The 20,322-nt window shown below is 47.4% G+C and overlaps 1 protein-coding gene across 1 annotated transcript in view; it reads right to left on the bottom strand.

Annotated features, from left to right (window-relative positions):
- LOC147111318 (plexin-A1-like) overlaps positions 1–18,875 on the bottom strand; it is a 616,616-nt gene extending 597,741 nt beyond the window's left edge. Inside the window, exon 1 of the mRNA XM_086002083.1 lies at positions 18,752–18,875. The gene's annotated coding sequence lies outside the window, so the exon portion shown is untranslated. The remainder of the gene's footprint in view (positions 1–18,751) is intronic.
- Positions 18,876–20,322: the final 1,447 nt, after the last annotated feature.

Consider the following 20,322-nt stretch of genomic DNA (forward strand, 5'->3'; position numbering starts at 1 on the left):
ACCACCAGGCTGCACATCTGTAAACCCTGATTATAAAATATACAAAAGTGCACCTATTGTGAGGGATCATCCTCAAGTTGCTATTTTATCGCAGTGTCAGTCAGTGGCTCAGTGGGCAGCACCCTTGCCTCAGAGTCAGAAGGTTGTGAGGTTCAAGTCCCACTCCAGAGACTCAAGCATAAAAATCTAGGCTGACACTCCCAGTGCAGTGCTGAGGGAGTGCTGTACTGTCGGAGGTGCCTTCTTTCGGATGAGATGTTGAACCGAGGCCCCGTCTGCTCTCTCAGGTGGATGTAAAAGATCCCACGGCACTATTTCGATGAAGAGCAGGGGAGTTTGTCCTGGGGCCAATATTTATCCCTCAACCAACATAACAAAAACTTATCAACAAAAATTGTGTCATTATCACATTGCTGTTTGTGGGAGCTTGCTGTGCGCAAATTGGCTGCCGCGTTTCCTACATTACAACAGTGACTACACTTCAAAAAGTACTTCATTGGCTGTAAAGCGCTTTGAGATGTCCGGTGGTTGTGTTAGGCGCTGTAGAAATGCAAGTCTTTCTTTTAAAGAGCGTGCACAAGATTACAATTTGGTGCTTCTCTGCATTAGACCAGACGTCTGGATTACTAGTCCAATAACATAACCACGAGACCACCGTATCAACGACTTTCTCAATCAGAATCCACTGAACGCTCTAAATTCCCTTGTCAAATCAGTCTAGAGGCAGTAACAGTCAGAAACTTCACATAAGAGAAAACAGAAGGATGTCCCTGGTGTGCTGACCTTGTGGAGAAACCTTGCAATAAAGACTGCTTTATCTGTCTCTGTGCCTTCAAAAATACACTGACACATGGTTAGACTTATCATGCACACAAAGCCTGGTCTGGAGATGGGGTGCTGTTACTGGAGGGGGGGGGGGACCAGGGGGGCTTGTCCTGGGAGAGCTGGACCTACAGGAAGTCACCTATCAGTTATTTTGGGAGGCAAAGATTTCAAAACTCAAATTGTCATCGCCAAAGCAGTGTGAACAGGAATGCGATCGATCCTACCCATTGGAAAGGGTAAATATAGGGTAAAGGAGGAATTCAGGTTTTAATGAGGTGCAGTTAGTGGGAGGGGAGTGAGAAATGGTTTTGCTCAGGAAGTTACAGACACACTTTAAATGAGAGATATATAGATATAGATAGATATATATATATACACACACACACACACACACACACACACCATATTTCAAGTTTCCCCACCCCTCGATGATCTAAACATAACTCAATAAGCACAGCAATTAATTACTAGATGTGCAGAAGAATTTGGGAGTCAGAATGTGGGGTCAAAGCCTTGCATCTTCGGGATTATCCTCCCATCCGTAAAGTGGTAGAGACACAGGTGTGAACAAGCAAATGGAAATCAATTACTTAAACCATCAACTCCTCCCCATCCCCCAAAACTCATGGAGGCAGGAGTGCAATAAGCTTGAAGGAGATGTTTAATGTTATGTACAGTTCAATGGCTCCCCTGGGCAAGTTAGTCTCTCTCCCAGATAATTCATCCGCCACAAATTCCACTCTTCCACACACTTAGATGACGAGGGGTTTCAGCACAATATGTAAAATAGATCCTAGGGCAAAGCAAAAGATGTGGACAATCTATGGGAATCACATAACCTTACAGGAACCAAACAATTTGCGGTGTTGTTAGTAGCGTCTGAAAATTATCAAATCAAATCAACTTTTATTGTCATTGTTAGTGCACAAGTGCAGTACAACGAAATGTAGGCTTGCGGCTCCCGAGAGTGTACATTTAGATTAAGACATTTAAACATTCAACATACATTTGGCTTGTAGTATATTAACATAAACATAACCATAATAAAGTGCATTGGCAGATGTGCAGGCTTTAGTGTTTATTTGTGGAGTTCAGTAGGATGACAGCCCTGGGAAAGAAGCTGTTCCTAAATCTGGTCGTACGGGTGCGAATGCATCTGTAGCGTCTCCCAGATGGCAGGAGGGCGAACAGACTGTGGCTGGGGTGGGTAGGGTCTTTGATGATGGACCGTGACCTCCGTAAACAGCGTTTCTGGTATATGTAAATAAATTATTTATCTTTCTCTTCTGAAGGAGCAAACTCTTGCCATTATTCATGCGTAAGCCTGATGGTTGAGTGTTGGAAGGATATTGGTCTATGGAGAGCCATCACAGCCAAGCTTAAATTCTGTCCTCACCCAACCTCCACACATACCCACACTTTCCAAGCAAGGTCACGGGACAGCGATCGGGAGATCACCCCAACCAATTTTGTCCCCTCCTTGCCTAGGACATCAAGGTCGTATATGGCATTCCTACCACCGCCCCTGACTGAGATGAGCAAACTCAGCACTGGCCAGGAATCAAACCTGGGACCTCCTGGGTCTGTTCACATGACTAAACCCAGTTTCCTTATCTTGTTGGCAGACTCCTTGGCTCACAACAAATTGGATCCACTAGGCAAGTGCTGGGATAAGAGAGCCGGATTAAGCAGTGTGAACGGCAGGAACCCACTCCTGGATACTGGTCTCCCAAAATGTAAATGGGTGGGAGGTTCCCCAAGCAGAAGATAATTAGAATTTACAGGCCATTCGGCCCAACTGGTCGATGCCAGTGTTTATGCTCCACACGAGCCTCCTCCAACCCTACTTCATCTAACTCTTATGTGCATTACCTTCTATTCCGTTCTCCTTCATGTGTTTATCTAGCTTCCCCTTAAAGGCATTATTCTATTCGCCTCAACATTCCAGCCACTCTCTGGGTAAAGATGTGTCTCCTGAATCCCCAATTGGACATATTATTGACTATCTTGTATTTATGGCCCTTAGCTCTGGACTCCCTACAAGTGGGAAACATCTTCTCTACATCGACCCTATCGAACCCCTTCATAATTTGAAAGACCTCTATCAGGTCACCCCTCAGCCTTCTCTTTTCTAGAGAAAGGCACCCCAGCCTGTTCAGTGTTAGAGGCATGTCTAAACACCGAGGTTGGAACTGAAGATCTGCTGCATCTTGCAACAACATTCCTTTCGGTAATACTGCACGGGCCATTAACGCACCTTTCACCCGTACCCCCGTCCTCTCCGCCCCCCGATCGCACCCATGTCAAGCCCTGACCAACCCTAATCTTTTCTGGGATGTACATGTCTACATTTATATAGTGCCTTATCGAGTCAAAATGACTCCAAGTGCTTTGCACAACTAATTATTATCTTTGAAATGCGATAACTGTTAACCAAGCAAAAATGGCAGCCATTCTGCATCAGTAACATCCTATAAACAGCAATAGAAGACAGACAGACTTGCATTTATACAGCAACTTTCACAGCCTCCAAACACCCCAAAACGCTTTACAGCCAATGAAGTACTTTTGAAATGTAGTACTTTTGAAATGTAGTCGCTGTCGCAATGTAGGAAGCGCACAGCAAGCTCCCAAAAACAGCAAAGGGATAATGACCAGATCTTCTGTTCTGGAGATGCTGCTTTTGTGACAACTATAGGCCAGAACACCCAGGGGGGGGGGGGAAAAGAACTCCCCTGCTCTCCTTCGAAATAATTCCATGGGATCTTTTACGTCCACCTGCGAGGGGGCAGACGGGACCTCGGTTTTAACGTCTCATCCGAAAGACGGCCCCTCCGACAGCGCAGTGAAACTATTTGGTCAAGTCTCCAGAGCAGGTCTCGAACCCACGACCTATCTGACTCAGAGGCGAGAGTGCTGGCCCACTGAGTCACGGCTGACTACCGTGAGATAAATGACCAGTAGCCTGTGTCTGGTGGTGTTGGCTGACAGAGAAACGTTACCATGGATACCAGGAGAATTCCTCCTCTTCGGATCATGCCACGGAATCTTTTCTCCCCCCCCAACTGCCCAAACAGGCTGCCTCAGCCGAACATCTCACTCAAAGGCCACACATGGTAGAAATGTTCATTAGCTCAAGTACTTTTCATGCCGTTCCATCAACATACCAAGTCCTTTTTTTTTTATAAAAGTGGATAAAGTTAAATTTACCCTACTTAGTTTCAAACAAATAACAAAAGATGCATCCGTTGTGGATAATTTCAGGAGGAAAATAACTCACCATCTGCCTCAGGTTCAACAACTGAATTCACTCGCGACACAATTAAATCCACTTCAGAGTATTGTAAAAATACACACTGGTGTCTGCAGTTGAGTGAGTGGATGCTCAGAGACACTAATGCCTATATCCTGATGACAGGATCGTTTTGAATCCTTTCGGAGCCAAATGCTTAAACTTTTCTTGTTGTATATTCTATCTTTGCCGACATCAGGTGAGAGCGAGTGAGGAGAAGCAGCAGGCAGGACATGTCCGGGCAAATCCAAGAGGAGGAACACACAGCAGGAGTGGAGGGGGGGGGGTGGAAGAAGAGGGACAGAGGCGGGGGTGGGAGGGCAGGAGGGAGAAAGTAATGTGGTAAAATGTCCCAAGGTGCGTCGCGGGAGCATTACCAAACGTTCCCCATATCCCAACATTTTTATAACTAATAAACAGAAGTGTTCAAAGAAAATGGGGAAAACATTTTTTTTTAAATATAGCCTTATGATTTTGTTTTAGTTATTCATGAGATGTGGATGTCGCTGACAAGGCCAGCATTTATTGCCCATCGCTAATTGCCCTCGAGGAGGTGGTGGTGAGCTGCCTTCTTGAACCGCTGCAGTCCGTGTGGTGAAGGTGCTCCCACAGTGCTGTTAGGGAGGGAGTTCCAGGATTTTGACCCAGCGATGATGAAGGAACGGCAATATACTTCCAAGTCAGGATGGTGTGTGATTTGGAGGGGAACTTGGAGAACATAATAAGAACATAAGAAGTAGGAGCAGGAGTAGGCCATACGGCCCCTCGGGCCTGCTCCGCCATTCAATAGGATCATGGCTGATCCGAACCTAGACTCACGTCCACTTCCCTGCCCGCTCCCCATAACCCTTAATTCCCTTATCAGCTAGGAAACTGTCTATCTCCGTTTTAAATTTATTTAATGTCGCAGCTTCCACAGCTCTCTGAGGTAGCAAATTCCATAGATTTACTACCCTGTGAGTGAAGAAGTTTCTCCTCATCTCAGTTTTGAAACGGCAGCCACTTATTCTAAGATTATGCCCCCTAGTTCTAGTCTCACCCATCAGTAGAAACATCCTCCCCGCATCCACCCGATCAAGCCCCCTCACAATCTTATATGTTTCGATAAGATCGCCTCTCATTCTTCTGAGTTCCAATGAGTAGAGGCCCAACCTACTCAACCTTTCCTCATAAGTCAACCCCCTCATCTCCGGAATCAACCGAGTGAACCTTCTCTGAACTGCCTCGAGAGCAAGTATATCTTTTCTTAAATATGGAAACCAAAACTGTACGCAGTATTCCAGGTGTGGCCTCACCAGTACCCTGTATAACTGAAGCAAGATGGTGGTGTTCCCATGCGCCTGCTGCCCTTGTCCTTCTAGGTGGAAGAGATCGTGGGTTTGGGAGGTGCTGCCGAAGAAGCCTTGGCGAGTTGCTGCAGTGCATCTTGTCGATGGTGCACACTGCAGCCACAGTGTGCCGGTGGTGGAGGGAGTGAATGTTTAAGGTGGTGGATGGGGTAATCGACTAAATGTGAGAAGTAGGATTTTTCCCCAGGGATGCTCTTCAATTCCTGGAGACTCCAGGCTAATCCTGGAGGGGTTGGCAACCCTAAATACACAAGCCGTGCTGTCAAGCTAGCCCATAACCTCCAAGGAAAATAAGGTCTCAGGCTAAGTGTCAGAGGTGCCATCTTTCGGAAGAGACGTTAAACCAAAGCCCCATCGCTCTCTCAGGTGGACGGACATAAAAGATCCCACGGCACTATTTCAAAGAAGAGCAGGGGAGTTCTCCCCGGTGTCCTGGCCAATATTTATCCCTCAATCAACATCACTAAAACAGACTATCTGGTCACTATCAAATTGCTGTTTGTAGGAGCTTGCTGTGCGCAAATTGGCTGATGTGTTTCCTACATTGATGCGCTATCAATTACTCATAAAAGACTGAGTTAGAAGAGTAACCAAAGGCTTTTATTAACAACAGAATGGAGGTCTGCCTCGCGTGGTCGACCGGTCCATGATACTAAGGGCTGGGGAGCAGTCACCTTTATACTAGGACCTGTGGGAGGAGTCAGCCGAGGCATGTCCAGGCATGTACACAGTGGAATACAAACAGGACAAACAGGAATACAAACAGTGGTTTACCACATACATTACAACAGTGACTACACTTCAAAAGTACTTCATTGGCTGTAAAGCGCACTGAGACGTCCAGTGGTCGTAAAAGGCGCTATATAAATGCAAGCCTTTCTTTTTTCTTTTGAAAAAGCACAGAAGGAGGCCATTCGGCCCATCATGCCTGCGCCGGCTCTTTGAAAGAGCGACCCCATTAGTCCCACTCGCCCCCTGCTCTTTCCCCCATAGCCCTGCAAATGTTTCCCCTTTCTCCATTGGCCCACCTAAATTCCGGAAATTTAGCGCAGGGGCAGGGGGAGAGGGGGGGGAAAAAAAGTGTATTCCTGATTAAGGTCATCCCTCAGAATAGTTTCCTTCCCTTCTTGGCAAACTCGGCACACTCCCAATAAAACCTCTCTCAGGAAATCAATTGTATTCCATTTCTCCGGCCAAAGTAACATGAAAACACAAAATGATTGAGTGAGCATAAACAGGATGTGCCGCACAGTTGGAGGATAATGGACCTTCTCACTGCCGAGCACACACCAGGGGGACGAGCCTGGCTTTGCTTGATGTAATCTCACTCATCTCTAGAATAAAAACAAAATTAGAAGAATTCTACAGAGCGACAGTGTGCGGCAGGAGAAACAAAAAAAAACACACACAAGAGAAATTGGAAATTTGGTTATTGAAGTGGCTACGGAGGCCAGAAGAAGAAAACAAAATGAGATGAAGTCTTTCAAATGAGACGTTAAACCGAGGCCCCGTCTGCCCTCACGGGTGGGTGTAAAAGATCACTATTTTGAAGAAGAGCAGGGGAGTTCTCCCCGGTGACCTGGCCAATATTTATCCCTCAATCAACATCACTAAAAAAAGATTATTGTGTCATTATCACATTGCTGTTTGTGAGAGCTTCCTGTGTGCAAATTTACTGCCACGTTTCCTACATTACAACAGTGACTACACTTCAAAAGGTACTTGGATGGCTGTAAAGTGCTTTAGGACGTCCTGAGGTTGGAATGCAAGGTCTTAACTTTCTTTTATAAGTAAATACTGACCTATTCACCAAAGTATTAAAGCTACCAGACTTCAGCCTGGTCTGGAATGCAGTTAGCTGCTTCTGGGTGGGGAGAGGGGGGGTGCTGAGGGAGGGAACAGAAGACGTAGGAGCAGGAGTCGGCCATTTTGCCCCTCGAACCTGCTCCGCCATTTAATGAGATCACGGCTGTTCTGATCTTGGGCTCAGCTCCATTTCCCTGCCCGCTCCCCATAACCCTTCACTCCCCTATTGTTCACAAATCTGTCCATCTCCACCTTAAATATAGTCAATGACCCAGCCTCCACAGCTCTCTGGGGCAGAGAAGTCCACAGATTTACAACCCTCTGAGAAGAAATTCCTCCTCATTTCAGTTTTAAAAGGGCGACCCCTTACCCTGAGACTATGCCCCCGAGTTCTAGATTCCCCCATGAGGGGAAACAGCTTCTCGGCATCTACCCTGTCGAACCCCCTCAGTATCTTATATGTTTCAATAAGATCACCTCTCATGCTTCTAAACTCAACCTTTCTTCATAAGTCATAAGGGAGTACCAGTTGGCCATGTATAGCTCAATGGAAGTGCCCACTTAATGTCTGTCCATCAAGAGGTGGTCCCAGGCCTTCCCTGCTGCTACAGACCCCAACTGATACCCTTGTCCAGGTTAGTTTTGCGGAAGTTGGAACTGGATGCAATTCTGGCCCACAGCGCCAGCTTGGTTCAGTTGGTATCGCTCACGCCTTCGCGTCAGAGGGTATCGAGTTCAAGCCCCGCGGCAGGGTTTGACGGCATAATCCAGGCAGACGCCGTAGTGTAGGGAGCGTGGCATTGCCAAGAGACACACGGCATTCAGACAAGGCGTTAAACCGAAGAGTCGCGATGGGTACACTGAAGCGCTGAAATTCGGAAAGGATTAGACCCAATGACCGAGGAACCTCTTCACCCAAACCGACCCTGTGGACCGCTCATCGGGTTCAGCCGTCACACAGTTTATTTTCTTTACTCATTCTGGAGATGTGGGCATGGCTGGCAATTACTGCCCAACCCGCATTGCCTCCTTGAACCAATGGTAGCCGTTGGATACAAAGCCGTTGGGTTTGCTCGGCCACGTCAGAGGACAGTCAAGTGTCAACCACGCTGGTGTGAGACGGGAGTCACAGAGACCCAGACCAGTTAAGGACAGCAGGTTTCCTTCCCTACAGGACAATATCCTCAGGTGTCCTGCAGGCTTACCTGCTCCAACCAGACCACACATATTAATGTCTAGGAGGGGAGAGACAGCGGGTCACACAAGAGGAGATGACAGAGCCAAGGACAATTTAAAATGGTTTCCTTTGCAGTGTTGTTGCTGAAGGAGATACTTTGCATGTTATTATGATCAAATGCTTTTCCTAATTAGGACTGAAAGGATAATGATGGATTTAAACTATGATATATTGCAACTTGAACGTTCCGCTAACTCGGTGCTTACACAACATGATGGACCATCGTTTGGAGCCAAGTAATCTTCCTCCTGGGCCTTTTTAAAGCTGGCAACACATCTAGATTTACAAAGACGCTGGCTGCTTTGATGGGAATTAAAAATGCTTCATTGCGTGCGGAACTTGGAATGGAGAATTAAAAGCGAGCAGCCTTTGTTTTAAGGTGTGTGGGGGCGGGGAGGCGGAGGAGAATTGCGCAAATGGAAACCGCCCCCACCCCCCGCCCCACCCAACCACCTCCTGAGTCTGGCTCTCCTGGTTTCTCTTCACCAGTGCACGCCGATCTTGTTTAAGAGCATCACTGGGACTGTGGCCAATATTATCGACCGCTCGTGACCCACATAAAGTCTGACCTTGGAGGTTGGGAAGGAGCGCGGAGTTTGCCTCCTACATTGCAAGCGTGACTATACTTCAAAAGGTATCTCATTGGCTGTAAAGCGCTTTGGGACATCCTGAGGCCGTGAAAGGCAGTCTATCAATGGGAGCTCTTTCTATCTAGGGATGGTCTTCTGGTCACTGCCAGGAGTACAACATGATCCTTGATGGAGAGTGTATGTGCGTTTATAATATCACTTACACACACTCATAAAACAGGTAAAAGACAGAATTAGACTCAACTGTGAAGCTCTCCTTGGTTGAATAGCCTAACACTCACACGTATAGACTGGCCACTTGGACAGGGAATGAAGATTGGTTCGTGCCCTTTGAACCACACCCGAGCGCGAGTCAATGTCTTCCGAGAATTCTGGCCTCCTGTGCACCCCCAACTCCCTTCGCCCGCCCCCACCACTGGCGGCCGTGCCTTCAGCTGCCTGGGCCCCGAGCTCTGGAATTCCCTCCCTGAACCTCTCCGCCTCTCCTCCTCCAAGACGCTCCTTAAAACCTACCCCTTTGACCAAGCTCTCGGTCACCCCTGTCCTAATGTTTCCTTATGTGGCTCGATGTCAACTTCTGTCTGATAACGATCCTGTGAAGCGCCTTGGGATGTTTTACTAAGTTAAAAGCGCTTAATAAATACAAGTTGTTGTTTGTGACAGATGGGAAAATTGGGGCGGGACGTAAAGGAATTACACAAGTCCTTTTGTCATTTAATCTCTCCTGCCTTCCACCCTATCACAGACCTTCCCCTTTGTTCTTTCCTCCCCTCCCCTCTTTCCCTGCCCCTGCACTTGCTTAAAAACCTGTCACATCTCTAACTTTAGCCAGTTCTGATGAATGGACAGCGACCTGAAACGTTAACTCTCACAGATGCCGCCGGACCTGCTGAGTATTTCCAGCATTTTGCTGTCGTCGTTGTTACACAAGACCTGGATCAAACGTTGCCTCCTGATGGTTGGAGGTATGACACGCAGCGCCTGAGATTAATGGACAGAAAGTCGATGACTAAATACTGCAGAGTCTTCGGTTGCCAGCTTTCTTTTCCCCAAAAAGTTTAATAATCGCTCAATAAATGTCATTTGTCAATCGCCAGCACAAAGGCGATGAGCACCGTGGGTTTAAGTCCAATCCAGACTGCTGGGATCAAAGTCTCCCGTGTCTGCTCGCAACAAAGATCAGAATGAAATGAGCTCAGGCAACTCTGAAACCAGCTTCCCAGTGGACAAGGACCCACAGCACAAAACTGGCTTCAATTCAGTACAACATAACCAGTCTCACTGAAAGACTTGCATTTCTATAGCGCCTTTCACAACATCCCAAACGCTTTACAGCCAATGAAGTACTGTTTTGAAGTGCAGTCACTGTTGCAATGTAGGAAATGCAGCAGCCAATTTGTGCACAGCAAGCTCCCACAAAGAGCAATGTGATGATGACCAGGTAACCTGTTTTTAGTGATGTTGATTGAGGGATAAATATTGGCCCAGGACACCGGGGAGAATTCCCCTGCTCTTCTTCGAAATAGTGCCGCAGGATCTTTTACATCCACCTGAGAGAGCAGACAAGGCCTCGGCTTAATGTCGCATCTGAAAGACAGCACCTTCAACAGTGCAGCACTCTCCCGGGAGTGTCAGCCTGGATTTTTGTGTTCAAGTCTCTGGAGTGGGACTTGAACCCACAACCTTCTGACTCAGAGGCGAGGGTGCTGCCCACTGAGCCACGGCCGACACTGAAGGTAAACCAGAGGGAAAGTGATAAACTAGTCACATGCTGTTACAGAAGGTGGGATGGGGGCGTTATTCTGGGGTTGGGGGCTGAAGCATATTATTAAGGGCAGGATTCAGGGAACTTTACGCTGCTTCAAATCACAGGCTGTATCTGCCCTGGACATGCCCAAAATAGACGGTTAACACCATCACCCCTCAGCTTGGGAGGGCAAAGTTCACACACAAACTAAAATAGTTTTTTTTTTTTTTTTAAAAAGCACATCAATTCATCTTAATCCAGGAGCAGGCTGTACAGCTAAAAAAAAACTTTAAAAATCAGTGGACTGCAAATTATAAATTAGGATAAATGATCCCCACCGTGCATATATATAAACCATAAAATGGGAACATTAATCCATATGAGTTAACTGGTCATACAAGACTAGCAGTAACCAGATATGCAACATCCGGCTGTCTTCAACAGCATCTCTGCTGGAGCGCGGCAAAGTCACAGAATCAGAGACACTTGCAGCACAGGAGGAGGCCATTCGGCCCGTCGTGCCTGTGCCGGCTCTTTGAAAGAGCAGTTGTGCTCAGTCCCGCTCTTTGTCCGTAACCCTGTGAGTTGCTCATCCTCCAGTAACGTCCAACTCCCTTTTGTAATTATCTGTGGGATCAGCTTCCACCACCTTTTCAGGTCGAGCGTTCCAGATCCCGACAACTCGGAGTGAAAAAAATTCTCCTCATCTCCCCTCTAGATCTTTGGCCAATGATTTTGAATCAATGACCTCTGGTTTTGACCCACTCGCCAGAGGGAACAGCTTTTCTCTCTACTCTATCAAAACCTCTCATCATCTGAAAAACCTCTATTAGTTTGCCTCTTAACCTTCTCTGTTCCAAAGAGAACAGTCCTAACTTTTCCCAACCTCTCCTCCTAACTGAAGTCCCTCATCCCTGGTCACATCCTGGTAAACCTCCTCTGTGCCCTCGCTAAGGCCTTTACACCTTCCTTGAAGTGTGGTGCCCAGCTGAGGCCTAACCAGTGATTTATAAAGTTCTAGCATGATCTTTGCTCTGCCAGCTATTTATTCAGCAGAGTAAGGGTTAAATATTAGTCCACCATGAGCTTGATGGGACAGTTGGTCACTGCATCACCACGCTTCCACCCCTGGGAATCATCCTGAAAGACAGAACTTGCATTTCTCCAGCGCCTTTCACAACCTCAGGACATCCCAAAGCACATTACAGCCAATGAAGTACTTTTTGAAGTGTAGTCACTGTTGTAAGGTAGGAAACGCGGCAGCCAAATTGCGCACAGCAAGCTCCCACAAACAGCAATGCGATCATGAACAGATCATGTGTGGGGTTTAAAAAAAAAATCTTATTTGAGGGATAAATATGAGACGTTAAACCGAGGTCCAGTCTGCTCTCTCAAGTAGGCGTAAAAGATCCCATGGCACTATTTTGAAGAACAGGGAAATTCTCGCCAGCATCATGGCCAAGATTACTCCTCAACCAACGTCACAGATTATCTGGTCATTTATCTCATTGCTGTTTGTGGGAGCTTGCTGTGTGCAAATTGGCTGCCGAGTTTTCAATAGGCTTACTACATTGCACTTGGGCACATTAACATAGTGGTTATGTTACTGGACTAGCAATCCATAGGCCTGGGTGGAAGAATGAATCCAGAGACTCGAGTTCAAATCCCACCACGGCAGCTGTGGAATTTAAATTCAATAAAAAAATAGTATCAATAATAGTGACTGTGAAACTACCCATTTGGTTCACTAATGCCCTTTAGGGAAGAAATACTGCTGTCCTTACCCGGTCTGGCCTATATGTGACTCCAGACATACAGCAATGTGGTTGGCTCTTAACTGCCCTCTGCGGCTCACCAACACCTTCTGATGGGCAATAAATGCTGGCCTTGCCCACAGCCCGAGAATGAAAAAGGAGGAGGAGGGGGGCGGGGGGTGAATTTGCTCAGAGAGTTTCAGCTGCTCATTGCGATTTATGATGTGGAGATGCCGGTGTTGGACTGGGGTGGACAAATGTAAGAAGTCACACAACACCAGGTTATAGTCCAACAGCTTTATTTGAAATCACAAGCTTTCGGAGCACTGCTCCTTCGTCACCTGGTGAAGTCACCTGACGAAGGAGCAGCGCTCCGAAAGCTTGTGATTTCAAATAAAGCTGTTGGACTATAACCTGGTGTTGTGTGACTTCTTACAATTGCTATTTAGCATCTCTTGTTGGCAAGTGTGACAGGCTCGGTGGTGATGCCCTCCAAAGTTGAATAACCCAATGCTCGTGTGAAGGATGCCCATTTGAGGGGAGAATAAAGGCAGCTGTGCAACTGAACCCCAGCGATGGACTCGAGCTGAGAAAACATTGAGATGGAGGCCGGGAATGCACTTGTACGTACGTAAGGAAGAGAGTCCCTGAGTTCAATCAGCTCAGGTTGCATCCCTGGTACAGCAGACAGAGATACACCTGGTTCAGCAGACAGAGGTACACCTGGTACAGCAGACAGAGGTACACCTGGTTCAGCAGACAGAGGTACACCTGGTTCAGCAGACAGAGGTACACCTGGTTCAGCAGACAGAGGTACACCTGGTTCAGCAGACAGAGGTACACCTGGTACAGCAGACAGAGGTACACCTGGTACAGCAGACAGAGGTACACCTGGTTCAGCAGACAGAGGTACACCTGGTTCAGCAGACAGAGGTACACCTGGTACAGCAGACAGAGGTACACCTGGTACAGCAGACAGAGGTACACCTGGTTCAGCAGACAGAGGTACACCTGGTTCAGCAGACAGAGGTACACCTGGTACAGCAGACAGAGGTACACCTGGTTCAGCAGACAGAGGTACACCTGGTTCAGCAGACAGAGGTACACCTGGTTCAGCAGACAGAGGTACACCTGGTTCAGCAGACAGAGGTACACCTGGTTCAGCAGACAGAGGTACACCTGGTTCAGCAGACAGAGGTACACCTGGTTCAGCAGACAGAGGTACACCTGGTACAGCAGACAGAGGTACACCTGGTACAGCAGACAGAGGTACACCTGGTACAGCAGACAGAGGTACACCTGGTACAGCAGACAGAGGTACACCTGGTACAGCAGACAGAGGTACACCTGGTACAGCAGACAGAGGTACACCTGGTACAGCAGACAGAGGTACACCTGGTACAGCAGACAGAGGTACACCTGGTACAGCAGACAGAGGTACACCTGGTACAGCAGACAGAGGTACACCTGGTACAGCAGACACACACAGGAACACAGACGTTTTCCCCACACAAAGATATTGAAGGAACCCAGCTGAGAAAACTATTTCAGAAACACAACCTCCAAAGTCAGCAGAGTTCTGAAGGGAACTATAGCAGAGTGAGCTGGGGGAGGACCGAGTGGTTAACATAATCCTAGTGCATCCAGCAGCTCTGTGGCTTGACACACATGCTGATGCAGACTGCAGGAAGGGAGGAGGGAATTCAGCACCAGCGATCTCATTTCGGCAACAATAGACACAAGACAGGTTTAATACGCTGGGGCCAAATACATTACAGAGGAATCAGTGTTAACCCAGTGCAATTTCATGTTGTGGGATACACTTTTGAGTCGTGCTCTTAATTCATCTCAATTTGTTGCTGCCACGCTCCCCACCCCCCACCCCAAGAGAGACTGGTCCCCACCAGCCCTCCACCCCAGCGCTCTGCAGACACAACCCAAGTTTAGGACAGAATCCAGAATGGTACCACTGGCTGCAGAAAAGAAATGTAAATTCTCTCTCACACCCACCAACCATCACACTGTGCTGAAATCTAGTCACAACAAATGCCAGTATATGGTGCAGAGGGCAGGAGTGGTAGATTAAACCGGGGGGGGGGGGGGGGGAATAGAAAGCAAGATTTAATTTCTATTATATAATCGAAATTAAATCTTGCTTTTTAGGAGGGTGATATTTGTAACGCTGGTTTGAAGATAACACAAATGGTTCAAAAAAAATGGGTAAACATGACGGCGATGAGTGAGAAGTCTGACACAGGAAACATAGGTGACACTGATCAAGTCTTTTATTTTCTGATAGCACAAGAATTAGGAGCAGGAGTAGGCCATTTGGCCCCTCGAGCCTGCTCCACCATTCAATAAGATCATGGCTGAGCATCGACCTCAACTCCACTTTCCTGCCCCATCCCCATATCCCTCGATATCCAAAAATCTATCGCTCTCAAGTCTTGAACATACTCAACGACTGAGCATTAGGGTAGAGAATTCCAAAGATTCGCCACCCATTCCCAGTGAAGAAATTCCTCATCTCATCGCAGTCCTAAATGGCCGAGGGGTGGGGGGGGGTCGCAATCTAGCCCCTAAATATTCTGAAGCACTGAGAAAAAAAATAAGAGGCTTAAACGTCGGTCTTGTCGAACTGAAATATTTGGAGAAGGGGGAAACCAGCATGCTGTTCAGACACCCAGAGGCTGAAACTGACACAGGTGAGAGATTGCACCGCCGAAATTAACACCGATAGATCTTTCCTCACTACATGCAGATTTGAGGAGAGGAGAGAGTGTGTGTGTCTGTCTGTCTGTCAGACAGAATTGCCAGACCGTCAGTCTGGCTGTCTTCAGCACACAGACTTCAGACACTTTCGTCCCACCTGCCTCTACATTCTAATACGTCCCAGACTCTTCCCCGGTGAGTCTCAAAGCCCCTAACGCTTGGAAAATACAATCTCCGCCACATCATTGCTCCGAGTTCAACATATCCCACCACCAATATTCCTTTTAACCCCTCCCCCACCCCCATTTAAAAGCCGGCGGGCTGCAGGGAACAACACTGCCCAGCACTCGCTCCCAAATTCCCAAACCCAATTGTAGCTTCAGTCAATTCTCATCAACACAGGACCTACCTTTTTTTTTAAAACGAAAACACTATTTATATTTTTAGTTTTCAGTTTTGAATCGCGGGTTGTTTGGCTTTTTAAGCAGTGAAGTGTTTCAGCGCTGTCGTTTAAGTCTTTGTTCCCCCAAAAAAGGATTTAAATACGCCCCTCTTCCCCCAAAATAAAATCAAATCTGAGAGGGTTTCTGAGTGCTTGGCCCTTTAAGACTTTTCCATCTCGGCATTAATCATCCCAGAAACAACAGTGACTCAAAACATTCGGAGCAGTCGGACTGCCAATCAAAAGCAACGCATAAACAGATGCAGAGGGAACACAATACTTAATTATACTCGGCACTTTGTGGGGAGATGCGGCGAGCTGTTTAGAGAGGAGTTGGGGTGAGTGGAATGTGATCTTTTGACAGAACATCCTACTCCATCTTACTGCTTTGTGCCTGTGTCGGACTGCAAGCCCGAGTGACGGAACGATTGGCTAGAGAAACTTCTTTTGCAAAGGCATTCCCCATTCCTTCCTCACTGAGACACAGTTTAAAATTCCTTCAATACAACTCGGGGGGGGGGCGACAGAGAGAGACAGAGAGAGACAGAGACAGAGAGAGAGAGAGAGACAGAGAGAGAGAGAGAGAGACAGAGAGAGAGAGAGAGACAGAGAGAGAGAGAGACAGAGAGAGAGAGAGACAGAGAGAGAGAGAGACAGAGAGAGAGAGAGAGGGAGAGGGAGAGAGGGAGAGGGAGAGAGGGAGAGGGAGAGACAGGGAGGGGGAGAGACAGGGAGGGGGAGAGACAGGGAGGGGGAGAGACAGGGAGGGGGAGAGACAGAGAGGGGGAGAGACAGGGAGGGGGAGAGACAGAGAGGGGGAGAGACAGGGAGGGGGAGAGACAGGGAGGGGGAGAGACAGAGAGGGGGAGAGACAGAGAGGGGGAGAGACAGAGAGGGGGAGAGACAGAGAGGGGGAGAGACAGAGAGAGGGAGAGACAGAGACACACAGACATACATCTCAAGGCTGGGAGAACAGAGTTACACCTCGCTTCTGTCCGAGCTCTTGTGATCATAATGCGGCTTCCCAAAGATTCTTGTCTAATCTTACCTTGAAGACATCTTAGCTACTTGCTCCTACAGCCTAAGCCAGTTCAAAAAAACAACCATCTCCAGTCCTCAGGAATATCTGCCGACATCCCAGCCGAGCTCCCACTAGACAGAGAGGGAAAGCCAGCTCGGAGCAGACTGCCGGATTGCAGCCTCTCTCTTCTCCCGCCTGCGGAACCTCGGAGAAACAAGACTGGCGCTACTACCTTTTGTAAAAAAAAAACAGCCCTATCCCATCAGCTGATTAAAAAGGGAACATTGTGTTTAAATACTCGTGTTAAAATATTGACACTGTGTGAAAGAGCCGCTCTGCACATGCTTTTGCGGGAATAGGGAGGGAAAATACATAAGACAGAAATCGGTAATGAAGATTGATTCTGTTAAGTCTGTTTCTCATTTCACATCGCCTCTCTCACACACACACACACACACACACACACACACATTTCCCCTTGACCTTTTTGTAACTGTATGTAATAATTTAGGATCCGCACAGAACCAGAGACGCACCTTCATGTTACACGAGGCCGAACTGCACAATACAGATTTTTTAGAATAAATTTGTGATAGAAACTATATCGATTATTTCACACACTGGTCTGTAAGACAGAGAGATCGCCATCCCACACACACACATATATAGATAATATATAAATAATACACACCCGCCAAACCAGAGTCCTACAATAATATATATTTAAAAAAACATTTATTTAATATATAAACAAGGTCTGCATTTAAACAAATTGTTAGCGGTTAACCAGCCTATAAATTAATAAATAAATACACCTCCAACTAGTACAGAGCACAAATACCCATTAAAACTTGGAATCTTAAAATCAAAAGCCTCTCAGATCCTCAACGATGCACATTTGTCTTTTTTTGATATTTTTAAAAAAATAAAAAAAGCACATTTTGCTTCCATTTGGAAGTCCAGTGGAATGGGTAAAAGTAGCAGGAATTTTAAAAGAATGTCAATTTCAACCCCCGCCGCCGCCGCTCAGTCAATTTCAAGGCTTTTCTCGTCAATTTCAGACCCCCGTTCCTCCCAGGCAGATTCCACCCCTCTCGCTGCAGCCCGCAGGAAAAGGCGGAATCTCTCCCAACCTCGGCGCATTATCCGCGGGCTCGGCGAGAAGACGCAGGGATTATTATTTTTATTATTAAAGCCAACATGCACCGCTTGCAAAAAAAAATTACAAAAAATGTATCAAAAGTGCTCACTAGAAACACAAGTTTATTCCAGGCGTGTCTACTTCGCTCTCTGTCTGTCTCTCGCTAGAATTTCACAGCCCATACTAATACAGAATTTTTTTTTTTTTTTTTTTTTTTAAACTGCTTAAAAATCCTTGGGAAACACAGCAGAGATTCTCTCTCTCGCTCTCAGATTCCGATTTCTGCACCGTCCGGACTGCGATGGAACAGCGAGAGGGAGGAAAAAAAACCCTCCCGGTCCGCGATCAGAGGCTTTCAAAACTCCTTTTAGTGAAATTCCTCCCCCTTTCCTTCATTTAAACTACACACACACACACACAGAATCAGACGTGCGGTATAAATAGAGATAAAACAAAAGAGGCAATTCTCTCCTGATGTCCCAACTTGCTGTACTGTACCTTAAATTAAAACTTATACATATAGAAACAAAAATATACTGAATTGTAACAATCCCAGGATGGTCTTTGAACCTGCTTCCTACCTACTTACAAGCTCCGAACACGCGTAGCTCTCTCTCGCTCTCACACACACAAAACCCCAGCCCAGCAAAAAAATGCATCACATTTTCTAGCATAAAAACTGTTGTAACAAAGAAATCACACGGATACAAAAGCCTGATTCGCTTTTCTGCTACTTTCGCTGTCTCAAAAATAAGCGAGCTGGTAACCTTGTATCTTAAAAAAACAAATGTACACAATCTGCGAAAAGGGAACCAGGCCGGCTCCGAGTACTCACAATGTGAATGGGTGAATGTCCTTGCCATAATTAGCTCGCACACTCTGCTGCTGCTCGCTCGCTACAATCCAGCTGAATGGAATGTAACTCCAGGCATCCAATGGGAGCCCCGGCCTCACTCCCACTCCCACTCCCCGCCAGGCTGCGAGCCAGGCACTAGGGGGAGCCTGTCCACACCGCCCTCCGCAGCGCCAGACAGCGCCCGGCTCTCTTAAAAGGGCAATGCACAGACACACACTCGCTGCCCCGGCACCTGGCTCTCTTAAAAGGGCAATGCACAGACACACACTCGCTGCCCCGGCACCTGGCTCTCTTAAAAGGGCAATGCACAGGCACACACACACGCTGCCCCAGCACCCAGCTCTCTTAAAAGGGCAATACACACACACCTCACTGTCCCAGCACCGTGCTGTCTTAAAAGGGCAATGCACAGACACACTCACTCACTCTCACAAACATTCCCTCTCTCCCAGCACCCAGCTCTCTTAAAAGGGCAATACGCACACACACCTCACTATCCCAGCACCAGGCTCTCTTAAAAGGGCAATGCACAGACACACACATACACACTCTCTCGCTTTCTCTGTGTCCCAGCACTGTGTTGTCTTAAAAGGGCAATGCACATCACAAACTCTCTATCACAGCACCGTGCTGTCTTAAAAGGGCAATGCACAGACACACACAAACACTCCCTCTCTCCCAGCACCAAGCTGTTTTTAAAGGGCAATGAAGAGGCACACACAATCTCTGTCCCAGCACCAAGCTGTCTTAAAAGGGCAATGCACAGACACACACATTCTCTCTGTTCCCAGCACTGAACTGTCTTAAAGGGGCAATACACAGGCCCACACACTTGCTCTGTCTCAGCGACATGCTGTCTTAAAAGGGCAATGCACAGTCACGCACACACTCTCTCCCAGCACCCAGCTGTCTTAAAAGGGCAATGCACAAGCACACAAACACATTCCCTCTGTCCCAGCACCGAGCTGTCTTAAAAGGGCAACACACAGTCACACACACACACTCCCAGCATGAAGCTCTCTTAAAGGGCAATGCACAGAAACACACGCACACACACGCAACCTCACACACTCTCTCCCAGCACCGACCTGCCTTATAAGGACAATGCACAGACACACACTCTCACTCTCACACACACTTACTCTCTCGCACACACACTCTCTCGCACACACACTCTCTCACACACACTCTTTCACACACACATAAACACATATACATAAGCACACTCACTCTCTCACACATAAACACACACACACACTCTCACACACACACTCTGTCTCTCTCTCTCACACACACTATCTCTCTCCCTCTCTCCCACGCACACTCTCTCTCCCACAATCACGCTCTCTCTCTCTCTCTCCCCCTCTCTCACACACACACTCTCTCGCTCTCTCACACACTCTCTCTCCCTCTCTCACATGCACACTCTCTCTCCCTCTCTCACACGCACACTCTCTCTCCCTCTCTCACATGCACACTCCCTCTCCCTCTCTCACACACTAACTCTCTCGCTCCCTTTCTCACACACACACTCACTCGCTCTCTCTTCC

Source organism: Somniosus microcephalus, chromosome 11, assembly GCF_052327205.1.
Source record: "Somniosus microcephalus isolate GS21.2 chromosome 11, FLI_Smic_1.0, whole genome shotgun sequence".
NCBI classification, from domain to species: Eukaryota; Metazoa; Chordata; class Chondrichthyes; order Squaliformes; family Somniosidae; genus Somniosus; species Somniosus microcephalus.